Consider the following 16177-nt stretch of genomic DNA (forward strand, 5'->3'; position numbering starts at 1 on the left):
TTCCTATTCTCCCTTGAGAACTTAATTAGAAATGGTAGAATCACCCAATTCTTGAGTGACTTGTCCATCATTGTTTGAACTAGCATCCTTGGTGGACTTAGGAACCCATTACTGTCTCATCTACTTTCAAATGTTATCAACCTTTTCCTTCTTTTCATCTTCAATTATACCAGTATTTATATAGTTCTTGGTAAGATGACCAAGTTCAGTACAAGTGAAACATGTTTTGGTAGTATCTCTTTTCCTCATATGATGTTTGACACAATCCATACCAATGTGTCCAAATTCTCCATAGTAATGACATCTACACCAAGTGTTGTAGTCCCAACCACATATAGCTTTCACAATTTGTTCTATAGGATCCAATTTCTTGGTTTTACATTCTAATGACTTGTGTCCATATTTCTTACATTTATGACATTTTCCTTCAAATCTTGGTTTCTCTTTGCATTGATTAGCCCTATGACCATGCTGATTGAAATTGTTGCATTTTCCATTGAATTTTCCTTTCCCATTGCTCCAACATTTGTTTGATGTATAACCTATCTTACCACAGTGATTACAAGTAGGTCTTTGGTTCTTTTGAGCTTATTGCTTGGAAGATTCACCTTCTTCTTTATATCAAATTTTTACTTTTCCTTTTTTTCTATAGAGATTTTGATCATTCAACTAATTCATGTCATCTTTGGATTTCATCATTCTTTTATTGATTTTCCTTTTAGAGTTTAGATCATTTTGCAATCTTTCATTCTCAGATCTCAGGTTCATGATTTCTTCATTTGCATTGGTGAGTTGATTCATGAAGTAAGTCTATTGGAGTGATAGATGTTGAATCTCATTACCTTTTCCTTCCATTTCTACTTTAGTTTTATTTTTCTCTTCAATGATTTCACATAGCCTTACTAACTAGATTTCTTGTTCTCTTCTTATTTTTATCACTTCTTCTTGTAGTGATCCATTCTTTTCCAAAAGTTCATCTAAGCTTCTTGAAGGATGAAAGTCTTTAGTTCTTTCTTCAATGTAGAGATGATCATTCATTTAAATTGCAAGATCCTTCTTCTTTTTAGGGACTAGGAGAGTTTCTCTTTTGCTTTCTTGAGTTGTGAAATGGCCATTTCCAAATTCAACTTCTCATTGTCAATAGCTTTGTCAAGTCTAAATATCTCCATGGCTTTGATCTTTGCTCAAGCTATTAAAGTTTCTCCTAGGAACCACAATGATCTAATACCAATTGTTGGAAATAGGTAAGACTATGTTAAGTTACTAAGAGGGGAGGGGTGAATTAGTAACTTCTAAAACTTTAATGATTTCAATTTTTAATCCAACAATCCTATTAGCATTTAACTCATCAAATATAATATGATCTAGTTGCATGCATAAGAAACTAAAAACATGAAAGCTTTCATAACACTTTGACACAAGGATTTGGTGACCTAGAAACCTTCAAAATAGAAAGTAAAAATGGGGTGGGATGATACCCACAAAATTTATTATTGTAGCACAAATTTGGTCTGTTAAAGCTTACATTTATCACTTTTGATGATCTTCCCTATTAGGAGCAATAAGGACTTCTAGGTTCACCTTGTGAAAGGATTTTAAAACATACAATGAAGTATGCACTCAATAAAGAGGTTTATGAAAGACTATTAGGTCTACTTTGTTAAAGGATTTTATTGATCTAGCTATTAGGATGAAATAGTAGCTAATATCTAATTTGCAACTCGATTTGCCAAAATGAGATTCCTTTGTGTACTAATCACCTTTCAGTGATAGATATGTTTCTACTGGTCCTTATACTGCTATGGCCTTTGTAATTTGCTCTTTTATGCTCTTCTTTTATTGTATTTGATTACATTACATAACTTACATACATGGATATGATACAATATATTACATGTATTTACCAATCCAATTTACATAATTACAAAGTCAACTATAATAAAAGTTAACACAAATATTACAAAGTTGGTCAAATTGAAGACACTTGAGTTCTGAAGACTAACTTAGTGAGGTTCTAATACTTGGCATCTACTGTCAATGCTCGACATCATCATGCAATTGATAGACATAGAAGCTTAGTCCATACTGATCACTTCCAAGTAGTCTTGAACTTGGTCTGCACTAGTGACTCAATACATATTGTGCAACTCAGGAACAACAAAATCACTTGTTTACCATGGCAATACTCGATAAACACTATCACCTTGAGCTTAGTATAAACTAAATCATTTGGTTAACATAGAGTAGCTTGGTTCACACTAGACTCACATCACATGAATTGTGAACTCAATGAACATTGCACTTCTCAGTTTACACTTGTAAACTTAGCATACATCGAAATGAAAGGTTTACTCTGCTGATCTTCACACAAACTAAATCTACTGAGTAGCCACTGGGATTTGTCCAAAGGACTCAGTAGCAACTATAGGACTCGACAACAACTGAAGTTCTTGGCAAACATTGATAGCTATACAATAAGATTGGTTGCTATATACAATCTGAATAAGTGTGTCTCACTAATAACAAACTTGACTGATATGTCAACACAAATAAGTTATCTCTTTTCTTTTCACCACTTCCAAATAGCTTACCATCAAAATCATGAATCTTGGCATTCCTATTGTGAAATTTAACTCTATAACCTAATTTGTTCAACCGTAAAACACTCAAAAAATTATAGTCAAGTTCTTCAACCTAGTAAAGGTTGACACATTTTATCTTATCAGCCAGTTGAATAGTTTCTCTACCTATTACAACACATGGGATATCATTATCAAATTTTACATATCCACCTTTGTATGGACCAATGTCCTCCAATTTTTTTTTATCACCAGTCATATAATTTGAATATCTACAATAAATTATCCATTTGTAACTTTTTTTACATATGAAAGCAATGCATTTTTTTCTTATCTTCAATAGAGTCTTCTTTTGTAGTAGCATAGACTACTTCATCATCATTTATTTCAGATTCATTATTAGTTTCTTCTTCAACAATATAACATGATTTCTTACATTTGTCATCCTTGTTTCTTTTGAAGTCTTGGTCATCCCTTCTTCCTTTGTACTTTATTTCCTTTCTTTCACCATTATCCTCTCTATTAGGACACCTAGGAGCAATATAACCTACTTTGTTGAATGAAAAGTAGATAATAGGTAGTTGACCTTTGTATTTCCCTTTTCCCCTTTCAATTCATTTTGCAATAAGGGCTTGAAGTTCATCGATCTCATCACTAGAACTATCACTATCACTCTTCACATGTTTTACTTTCTTTTTGCTATGAACCAATTGTGACTTAAATGCAAATTCAATAGTAGTAGGTGTATAGCTATCAAAGTTAGGCATTTGAAAAGTAGTAAGTCTACTAATTACACCTTCCTAGGTCAAAGTCTTACCTAGTTTGCATCTCAATTCTTGGATTGCAAACACTTTAATGGCATAAATAGGGAGTAGAGTCCCAAATACCTTGCTTATCACAATTTTATCTTTGATTTCTCCATTTGCACCATGAATAGTGTTAACAACTTCTTTAACTCTTATATAGTATTGTACTATATTATCGCCTTCCATCATTCTCACATCATCAAATTTACCTCTCCGGCTTTCATATTTTTCTCTCAAGACATTTTCATCACCATCATATATGGTTTTTAGATTTTTCTATAGCTTCTTTGCACTATCACAGTCTTTTAGGTCATCAAACTCAAAATTTAGGGATGACTCAATCTTTGACAATGTTTGATTATCTTCTTACTTTTGCTTCAGTTGATCAACTATCAAAGAAGTAGCAGTCACCTTTACATATACATTATCTACAAAGTTGTTAGCAGCATCACCGATACTAGATATGTGCAACCTCATCAAGGTTTTCCATGCAAGAAAGTTTTCCTTGTTCATCTTGGGTACATCTCTCTTGTGAGTTAAGATCTTTAGCTTTAAGTACCTTCAAAATTCTCTCTATAAGTACTATGATTTGATACCAATTGTTAGAAATGTTCAAAGTAACATGGGGGTGGGGGGTTAACTAGTTACTCAAGGTCCTTAAGTACCATTTGAACTTTTAAACATAAAACTATTACTATTATTCTTATCTTGTTCTTTCTTGGTTTCTACTTTCACTTGGTCTCTATTGTAAACATTTTTTACTATTCCAAATATAACATTCTTTTCTAAATATAAAATATAAAACACATAAAGCATTAAACATAGATTTGACAATAGGATTTTTACATGGAAACTCAACCTGGAAAAAAAACACGAGCAACATGTCACCACTTTTTCACTCTTTTGAATTAAGATTTTTTAGGAGCCAACCATGTTAAAGGTTACAATATACCCTGTTAAATGTGACCTAGCTAGAGAATTTATTCATCCTATTAGGAATGGCCTTGTCAAAGGACTTTGATCATTCCATTTAGAATGTCACCTTGTCAAAGGATTTACACAAACTGTTAAGTATTTCAAGTGACTATTAGATCAACCTCAATTAAAAGGATTTCAATACAAACTATTTAAAATGATAAGAAAGAAAACATTAAGTTTTGATTTGTGAGACTACAACTTACTTTGCAAGTTTAGATCTTTGTTTAGTCTAGCTATTTTTTATTAAGAAAAATAGGTTTTACAGGGATCCTAAAACCCAATAGTTCTTACATAAAAGAGGATAACAAGTTAACAGAAAATGCCCAACAATATAATAATGGCTAGCAAATAGACCAGAACAAAGGATAGGAAAAAAGACAACAAAAAAAACCCTACAAAGAAAAAAAAAAAGCCAAAGGTGATACTTATATTTTCTCTGCTTGCTCCCCCATGCTCCTCTCAAGGTCATGGATGGTCTCTACCACATTGTTGATTCTCTAAAAGTCCTCTATCAAGAATTCCTAGCCCTTGTCATAGCTCTGATCTATGTGGTTTGAGTTGTTTGTTCTAGGTGTTGACTTATTCATAAACTCTCCATTGTCATCTCTATTCTTAATTCACTCAGCAATCCTTTAATAATCAGTCTTCCTCCTTCAATAAAACATAAGCCTTCTTTCTTATATTTCTTTTATCACTATAAGCAACATCTATGTAAGCAATCTCATTTAGCTTCATATTCACTCTCACACTTGTATCTCTCTAATCTACCTTTCTCTTTATGCCTCTCTTCACATACACACTTATACACACATTATTTGCCTTTACAACTCTTTAAATAGGCAATTCTTACTTTACCATTTTCCATGATCATCATAGATCTTAGGGTTGATGATTAGGTTTAACAAAATTCATTATATATATCTATCTTCTTAATTTCCTTCTAGAAAATTCTCTAGAGTTTGTCTGTTAGGTCTTTACCTATCCTTGCCTTCAATTTAATCACTAAACTTGTCAATTTATTATATTCAAAATAGTTTACATCTCCAAAGAAATCAACTAAGTCAGCAAGGAATCATGATTTCCTCAAATTCATATCCAATAGTGTTACTTGAATATCACTAAGTTTTAACACTCAATTATCACTTAACACTTGGGGATTGTAAAACTTTCTTGCTCGACATCAACTAGCTCTCTTGGTCGACATTGATGCTTAGTCAATGCTAGATTTTCTCAACACTAACTATGGCTTGGTTGACACTAGCATCACTCAGCATTCGGTTGGCATTTTCTCTATTTTTTTTTAAAATCTTGGCTTAACTTTCTTGAGATAAATAATCAATTTTCTTGATCAAAGTCTTTCTAATCAAATATCCATTGTATCTTTCTTTTCATAACTCAAGCTTTTTTCTAGGTGCTATTGTTATGATAAATTTCTCAAATCCTCTTCATCAATCAAATAGATATGAAATTTAGATTAGGTAGCAATATGTCTTATCAATATATTTGACATCAATGACAAAACAATAGTTGTTTCAATTGTGAGTTTCCAATAAAGAATATAGTGTTTGGCCTATAAGTTAGAACTAATATCATTATTATATATACCTTCAAAATTATAGATAGTCTCCAAATAATATCCTCAACAAATTTCTTTGGATTCCCATCCATTCCTTTGATGGAGGTGATATGGTTGATAGCTCTTCTATGTTTAGAGATTTTATGAAAAAAAATTGGTGTTTTTATCCCCTTCTTCTAACCATGTCCCTCTCAACTTTTTTCTCTAGAAAAGATCTTCTTTCAGTAGAACTTTTACATATTATTGCATAACCTTTCTATCTTCAAATAATTGTGTCCCTCCCATGCCATTTTCCATTACTTCCTTGTTCAAGGATTCTAATTTATCTTATAGATTCAAATTATTCTCAAAGATATTACAAAAAAACTAAAAGAAAAAAAAAAAAAAAAAAAAAAACAAAAGAAAAATCTATTCCTTTAACTTGTGTTTAATTATTTTCAATTTCCTAACTACTTGGAAAATCTTAGATCTCGAGAGTTTAGTTTCCCCCCACCATTGTCTAATAATCTTAAAATTATTATCATTTTTGAGCCACATCTACTCAAATTTGAAAGGACAATTTCTTGGCCACTTATTGTCCACAATTCTAAGCTCAATAAGATATTGATTAGATCCTAAACTAGGTTTTACTTTAGATTGAAATGAAAATAATAGTACTGACAAATCTCCCTAGAAAAAAAACTTTCTAATATTTATGAAATATTACTAAAACCCTTCCTTCTCTTGTTCCAAGTGAAGGTGATTTTAAATCTAGCTAGTTCTAGTAAACCTAGCATGTTAAACCAATTCAAAAACTCCTCTGATGCTGATGAGAGGTTGTTACTACCACCTCTTTTTTCTAAGGACCAAATAATAGCATTAAAATCTCCTCCTTATATGGATAAAATTTCCTTTTCTAATGATATATTATCTTCTAGCTCCTCCTATAACCTAGCTTTATCCCTGTTTTGAATTTGATTGTATACATTAAAAGACCTATAGAAAAGTACAGATCTAAATCCTGTCACTAATCCACTCATAAAGCTATTATGAGTTTCAATAGATAAAATTGATGTATTCCTAGGGTACCATATTACGAAGAATGTGAAATATGACTTTGGAAGGGGAACCTATTATCTCCCTCCATCCTAAAGATCTTCTAAATTTTAAAATTTCCTCACTAATTAATTTCATCTCCTAAATAGGAATAATGTCATCTTTGGTGTTAGTAAAATGACATTTGAGGAGTCACTTCTTATTAGGGGATTAAGACCCCTAACATTCCAATTTAAGCCACCCATGGCTCATGTGGAAGAAACTTCCTCTTCCCAACACTAAGAATATCAATAAGCTTTATTTTACCTTTACCTATCCCATCTTTTGGGCATGGTTCTTGAAAATAATTTTCCCTCACTTGGATAGAGTCTTCACACAATCTTGACGTCCCTTGCTTGGGAGGATGACCCCTAAACCTAAAGTACCTACCAGATCATCAAGTAACTCCTCTAAATAAAATTTGACTTTGATGGGACTTGTCTCCCTTCTATGTCCTTTGTCTCCTTAATTTTAGAGATTAGGATAGACTTTTGTAACTTAAGCTCCTCTTCATTACAAATCTCATTGATAAAATAATTCATTAGGTATTCAACTACATATTGTTCAAATATTCTATTAAGATGTTAACTTCTATTTCCTTTCCCTTCAAAGTTTCAATCTGAGCTTCCTAAGAATGAAGTGGCTCTCTTAAAATTTTATTGTTTTCCTCAGTTGTATGTTCACTCTGGTTGATTGGCATTTGGGGTGGATCCTTCAGAAGGGAGACTTCCACATTTATATTTGAACTAACAATAACCAATTTAATCCAGGGGGAAATGCCTAATTTCACCTCCTTTGCATCATCCTCTTTGTAGATCATAGATCCCTCATCTACATTATTTGAGGTAAGATGTGTGTATTCTGACCTCCTCTTATTTTCTCTTAAACTGTAAGATATTTAAGGTACATCTAGATAATTGTTGAAGAGGCCTTCAACAAGTTTTAGTATAATATAAATAATTTTATCATGAACATTAATATCTAGAATTTTGAAATCAACAGTATTAACATCATTTTTTTACTATAAATATTAGATTAGAGATAGCCAAATATAAATCTACCAAACCTAAATAGGTTCCAATTTTGGAACCTATTATTCCAAGTATACCTTCAGCTAAAAATTAAATTGGTACATCAAATCTTAAGATTATTCCAAGTATACCTTCAGCTAAAAATTAAATTGGTACATCAAATCTTAAGATAGCCTTTTCTACTTCAATGTTAGCCAATTATTTTTGGTAAAAGGGGACTCCAATCTAGATATTTCATAGGACAGCCATTAAAAACTAGACTATTACCATACAAAATCACATCCTTAAGAGCTGACCTATCGTAGGATAAACAAAAAATTCATTTCCCATTATTGTGAAATTAACATTCTTATCCAGAAAGCTTTCCAACCAATTTACAACATGGCTAACCTCTATCCTTAGACTAGTCTCTCAGGTGAAAAGGCCTCGAGCCTAACACCCCCTCTGAACATTTTCGACCGAATGGTTTGTTAAATAGCGACTCGATGTGATTCATTCTTATAGCATTTTAGAGTTAACAAAGGTCCTTGAGTTAGGGCACCCTTCATATATTCAGATTGACTCGGCACTGTAGGGTTGTTCTTCCTGACTTCCTCTTCTTTCTCTTGAAGAGGACTGAAGGCATTTGAATAATGTTGTTTCCCCTGGTGATTCTTATATTTTGCAGTATTAAAGAGCTTTTGTTCTGCGGTGCATTTTCCCTTAGTCTTTCTTGACCTATGAGATTGTATCATTGTGTATCCATCATTCGCATCCTCATTTTCCTTTATTTTCAGTACGGATTTGTAAAAAAGGAGGACATACTTTGTTCTCCAAAAGTGTTAACTTTGTCTATGAAAATGATGCGTGCATGGGTGATAATTCCCCTGATTTGCTAAAGGAGCAGAATGCATTTTTTGATAAATGGTAATGGAGACCCTTTTATGTTGACATGGAATTTTGAATCTGAATCACTCGACCCTCGGGTCATCTCTCTCTAATGATTTGCATAATATCTCCAAAAGAGGCACTGAATGAACCAGATTATAGAAGATCAAATGTTTTAAAGTACTTTTTTCATATTTTTAAAAAAAAAAATCTATATCTTTTTATTTGGCCTTTCCAGAGGTTTTATGCTTAGAATTTGAAGCCAAAACTGTCATTCATCTCTAAAACTGGGCATTCATAGGCTCTCTATTTTGGGTATTAAAATTAGATTTATTTTTCTACGGTGTAAGCTGTTTGGAAATCTAAGCTCTAGGTTAAAAGTTATATTTGACGAGTTGTGATAATTAAACACCTAGTTTTGAATAGTTTTAGTTTAATTTTGTTGTTTCTATTATAGCCACTTAAACATTTCAAATTCATGACTATGGTGACTGTTGATATTCCATCATTGTATATATTCTTTCAATTTCAATGAATAAAGTGACTTTTGATTGCATACAACTCTTTCAAATTTTTACAAGATTTAACATTCGTATCATTCGTATCACTCTAATCCTTCTGCTCTTTGACCGCTACCTCATATAAGCATTTGTTATTGTTTTATTAGCGAATTCAGAGCCATTGAAAATTTCAAATCACTGACCTCAAATTCTCATTGCTAAACTCTTATACATTAAGTTTTTAACAAATAGGAATGAAAATAAAAAGTCAATTAATCTTAGCATGTGTAATAGATATGAAAATAAAAATAATTAAATCATGTTTTTCTAAATTGTTCAATCTAAAATATCAAGCTCGAATATTCTTTTCATGTGTGGAAAGATATGAGATAACTTTATTTATAAAAATCATAATTAGAAACATATTATTTAAAAGTATAAATTAATTTTGACTAAATTTAATAGAGTTTATAAATGAATTTAAACAAAAGTAACACTTTAATGAAATAAAGTAAATATTTAACTTTCATGGTGATGGTTCACAATGTATTAATATCAAGAAAAAATAAATAAGCATAGAAAATTCCAAGTGTTAGTTTTAAATGTCCCTAGATTAATTTTGAGTCACAAATTTCATAGATTTGATCTTAAGTATTAGATTTGAACTAGGTTATGTTGACTTGGAGTGCAAAAGAATAATCATTGGAAAACTATTTACCTTAATCTCTTATCTTTAATAACTTTTAAAAATTACATGTTTATAAATATCTTAAATGATTTTTTTGGACTACTAAGATCAACTTGTCTTATTTCAAATTTCTAGTTAGAATTTATGTATATTAATTAAGATTCAAATACAATTTAATTATCTTATATACAAGTAGGAGAGATTATAATGATTTATTTGTAGAAAAAATAATATTATTCTTTTATCTCATTTTATTTTGTTATATCCGTTAATGACACAGTTAATATTTTTAAATATAAAGATATAACACATAATGAGTAGATATTTATTAGGTCAACTCATTATTTTACCAAAAAATAATAATGTATTTTAAGCAAAAAAAAAATTAAAGTTCACTTTCATATTCATTAAAGATCATTTATAAAAAAATACAAGATAAACTTAAATATGAAGAATGTGATATAAGAATAGAAATAAACAATATTTATATAAAATAAAATCTTTAAAATCAAAATCAAAACCAACATATTCTCACCAAAATATATAGAAATTCCCACCATTACAAAACCCTCTGATATTATGTCCTCAAAAGTTAAAATTTATTATTTCAAAGAGAAATAAGAGAAACATGACTCTTATGAAGTTAAGATGCAAAAATAGTAGTTAAGATGCAAAAATAGTCCTAGTAAAAGAACTTCTCTTTTGTTCCTTGTTCCTTGTTTTATAAGTTTTAGTATATAGAAAATTCATTTTTAAAAAATATATATTATAATAATAAATAAAAATCAGGTATACAAAATCTTTTCATATACAAATTAAAAACAAATATATTAATATATTATACAAACTATCAAACAAATATATTAATATATTTAATGGATATTAATGGTTCAATTGTTCAATGGTTCTATTTCTTTTTTTCTTAATAAAAAATAATTCAAATGTTATAGAATAATGGAGAAATAATAATTTTTTTAAAGTAGATTTAAATGAAAAAAAATAGAATAATAAAGATTTTTAAAAAAGGCTTGATGGTCAAAATTGAACTTTATTTAAAATAATTAGATATTTGAGTTCTTGTATTTGTAGTAGGCTATTATATTACATTTATGTGTGTACAAATACTAAATAATTTAATCATAATTAAATTTTTCTCTCACATTCAATATTTTTATTGTATTGTTAGAGTAAAGGGTTAATTTAATTTCATTTATTAAATGACCTTTACTCTTAAGATTTAGGTTCTCGATTTCCTTCTATAAGACTTGATCAGTTGTAAATTTCATCTTATCTTTATAGTTGTCTGATAATATTTTTTCCATATTCTTAAAGCAAAACCCTTGTCTCTTCTTTGTCTTTTCTTCTATGTGATAGGTTCTTACATGTAGGTCTTCTTTCAGTTTTGTGGATTTGTATTGCTCAAATCCTTCATGGTATTAGAGCTTCAGATCTTCATGCCCATGTTCTATTTATGAGAGCTTTTGTTTGGTTTTTAGATCTGCATTTTATTTTTCAGGGGGTTTCAATTTTCAGAGGTGTTTTGTATTGGATTCAGACCTCAACGTTGGATTCATAACACCTAAAAACCTATATTTCAATATAAACTTTGTCCAATTTGGACACAATTGACTGGTAAGTCAAAAAAAAACTACTCCTCAATTTGGACTTGCTTCATGAGGTGATGATTTATTTATATATATATATATATATATATATATATTTTTTTTTTTTTAAATATATTTTTTTAAAATTAAAAATTTAAGAAGAAATGGATGTTGCTTTAAAAAATTTCAAAAATGAGTGCTTTCTTTATTAAAGAAATAGGTGCTTTCTTTTTAAAAAAAAAACATGTGATTTTGTGTCATCAATGTACATTGACAATAGTAGGTACTAAGAGACCTACAATTTTTCTAACATCGTTAGTACTTGTGCATAGGTGCTGACATTAGCATTTTTTAGGAAAAAATTGATAGCCTTCAAACAATCATTCCTTTGATTTGTTTTGTCATAGAGAGCTATTGATGGTTTTTTTGGCCATATCTTTGTTATATAAAGGTATTTTTGATGAATCTTATATCATTGAAAAGCTCTTTCCAAGCATGTCATGATGAAGTGGGTTATTTAGACTTTTGATGCTATTTGGTTTTATGGTTATACAGTCAAATTTAGTAGGTCTATTTTGTACTCTGGGAGACATATCTTGAGCATTTGATCTCCAATTTGAGAATTCTTCAAATTGTTGGAAAGGTATTTTAGAGATATTTCTAGCGATGCTTTCCAGATTCTGCTCAAGGAATATTCTATTCAATCTTTTACATTTTAACATTATGGTGGATATCTTGGATGTTTAAGCTTGAGGATCAATTTTGTTGCTTCAAATGATTTTTCATGGGTTGTACTATTGTTTGTATCAGCCTTCTATCTCTTTTGATATTTTTTGACATCTTTTTGTAGTATTTGATAAATAGACTAAAATAAAATGTCAGTCTATTGTATTTCAAGATCTTGTACATCTTCAAGTAATTTTTTGTACTCACTCTACATTATAAAGTGTCTTGGGGGGTGTCATGTTGACCATATTCACCATCTCCCTTTGTCAAGTGAGTGTTCCTTCCATGATATTAGCCTCATTATGTGTCAATGACATGTGTTATTATAAGTGTTAGTACTTCTTTTGAACTCTTGATGTCCCTAGATCTTATTTCTACAGGAGATATTACATTTAGTTTTAGTGTTCATGTCTTACCTCTCAACATTTTAGAGGGGTTATGTTAGCTCTATTGCTTTCTTGGGTAGATGGAGTGAGTTACAAATTAAGTATTTGATCCTACGTACTAGGTGAATACAATGGCTGGATACCAATGCATTTCAGTGAGATGGATTATTCACTATATAGGCATTCTTTAAATCCTATTTTTGGAGACCAGAAAGAAACCTTCCATTTTTGATAGATTAGCTCTTTAGACTTAGTCTTCTCTACCTGGTCATGTTCTATATAATGTAGGTTCTTCAAAATAGCACATTTTGGTAGTTTTTGAGCTTCATACTTCTATGGCGTTCTTTACGATCATCTTTTGTTCCTATTTTCTAGAGCATTCCCTAGTTTGGAGGCTTCTTTAGTCCTTCACTAGTTCTTTTTAGCATTATTTCTATTTTTTTTTGGAGTATAATTTTTCCCATGTGGTTTTCTCTCTTTCTCCTATTTTTAGATATTTGACTATGCTTGGATACATCATCAAGCCTTATTACCAACTTTTTGTAGTAGCTTGTAGGTTTTTAGCTACTCCCCAAGTTTATTTTAAAGGGGAATGTTAGAGCAATAAAGTATTTACTTATTAATTAAATAATTTTTATTTAATTATTAAGTTATTATCTCTAGTTTACTTAAGCTAAGCTTTGTGTATATAATAATTAACTCTTTTATTAATTATTATCATGCATCTTAGGTTTTACCTGTTAGCATTTTTATCTCTTTTTATAAGGATTGATCTCTTCATAATTTATTCATTCAGGCCTTTTTGTTGGGACCCATGTTTTTCTTTGAACATTGTAGTTTCCTTACTGTTTCATGCATTTTTTGTAGCTACATTGTTGCCAATCTTAAGGGGGTGTTAGACTAAAGGGTTAATTTCATTTCATTTATTAAATAACCTTTATTGCCTTCTTAAGATTTCCTTTTATGCACTTGCATTTCTATTTAATAATTAATTAATATTTATTAAATGTCATCTAACTCTTAGGGTTTCCCTTTTAGATTTTCAATCTCATTCTATAAGGACTGATCAATTGTAAATTTCATCTTATCTTTTCAGTCTAACAATACATTTTTCATATTCTCAAAGTAAAATCCTTGCCTCTCTTTGTCTTGTCTTCTCTATGATAGCATCTTGCATGTAGGTGTTCTTTGAGTTTTATAGATTTTTCTTGCTCAAGTCCTTTATGAATGTCTATTGTGTTGAATTATTATAGATATGTATCATGATTTTTCTATGGTATTTATAAATTCCAGATTCAATTCTAGTCATTTACCATTTTGGAAGTGAAATCTTCGCTATATGGCTTATGCAATTTTGATAGGATTTTGGCCTACCTTATTCTCCTTACTTTATGTTGCTTGGATCTAGAAAAATTGAGTGTTGTATTTATTTGGAAACATATATTCTCCATGTTTTGATAATAAAACACATTGTACATATTTGTATTTGGAAGAAAATCTGGTGTTTGGAAAATATTTTGTGTATATCTAGCTTCTATTGATTCATATCTATTTGATCATTGTCAAATCCACCACTATAACCTTCTCAGGCATTGGTGGCATTCATCCCTCAAACCATGTGGTCAAATTTATGCACTCCTTGCTTCCAAACAACCCAATATGGTCTACAACATCTATTCTCTATGACCACCCATTTCATATGAGCCACCCAGTATGGCATATTTACCACCACCTAGACCATTGTATGGTCTCCCATACTCAACCATATGAACTTGCACTACTCCATAAATCAAATATAGAGGCTACCTATTTCTATTGTACATCATATGGTACTCTAATTGAAATTATATAGACATAACTAAGTAGACATTCCTCACTACCTAACTCCATCAAATAGATGACCTCTTGCATACTATTGTACAAATTTTTTTACCATGACCTCTTTGAGAATGTAAGATAACTCAAATTAGTGTTGTTGTCACTTAGGTTTGCACCCTTTTCCAAGGCCTATGCGGGAGGACAACCTAGTGAAACATGGAAATAACCTCCAAGCTGTGGGACTTGAACTGTGAGGTTGAGTCTCCAGAGAAGGCCGCCTTCCTCTTACTATCAGGGCACACCTAACTACTCTCAAAAGGAAAAGGGGAAGAAGGAGATGTAGAAAAACAACTCTACCCTACCTAAACTATGGAGGTAATGCACCAAAATAGAGTGTTCAGACCCATTTCTGCCCATGTATGCACTATTGAACCAAAATGAAACTAAGGATATAAACATACAGACTTGTTTTGATCTAATAACCACATGCAGATCAGGAAACCAAACTGAATAACACAAGGAAAGAGGACTCTCACTCATATATTACCTAGTAGGCAAAAATAGATACAATATGTAGGCTACAGATCTCAATAATACACCAATGAGAGGCAAAAGGGATGCACATACACATTAATGGCTGAAGGAGATGAAATAGAGAATCATTCAATTCAAAGGCACAGGGAATGTTACACTAAGAGTTGTAGAGCAATATCAGAGAAATCAGAAAGAGTTGACCCTTGGAAAAGATTACAAAATTTCCTTTATAGTTTAGGCATAACTAAGGACATTGGCTCTACATTAACTACTCAACTACTGGTAATAACTTCTCGCCCTGAAAAATCTGATCAAAGATCTGGTGGTTTTGAGTAAAAATCTGATATTCCTCTGAGAAATGCCTCGAGTAGACAGAAGCGGTGCCAATGAATGATCCTGACATAGTAGATGGGTCGACTGGATGGATGGAGTGTTTCCATATGTTTCTCATTCATTTTTGGTAGGTCAGGATCGATCATGAAGATCAGATTGCAAGATAAAATTGACCACCTTCGCTTCTTGGTTCATGGATCAGCAGGGGTGTCGAGGTCAAACGGTTCCATATGCTGATTGGGCCACACAGGCCAATCACATTCCTTTAATTTTGCCACGTGGGAAGTTCTCCATGGTTGACCCTCCTTTATTTAACTAACCACGCCACCTTCTAGACTATTATCATTAACCGTAACCACCAGCCGCTAACCGCCAACCTTGACTATGCTAGTGAGACATGCGTCAATAGGGCGCTATGTCGCCAACATAAAGATCGTGCAATTTCTTCATAGCGCGATGGCACCTGCCATCAATCTTTGCAGATCTGACGATCGCGAAGACTCATCATGTGTCATACTTGCTTCACCCTAGGCCCATCGTATCTGGTACCACCTTAGCAGAATGCCCTACACCTAAATGACACCTGGCTACATCTGTTCGACGTACCCTATTGCAACTGCGCCTCCCCGACATGTGCTGAAAGGGTGCCATGTTGCTATGGTAAACCTCATGCAGTT

This window comes from Cupressus sempervirens, chromosome 4 (assembly GCF_028749045.1).
Source record: "Cupressus sempervirens isolate cs-2001-9-10 chromosome 4, ASM2874904v1, whole genome shotgun sequence".
In the NCBI taxonomy this organism is placed as follows: Eukaryota; Viridiplantae; Streptophyta; class Pinopsida; order Cupressales; family Cupressaceae; genus Cupressus; species Cupressus sempervirens.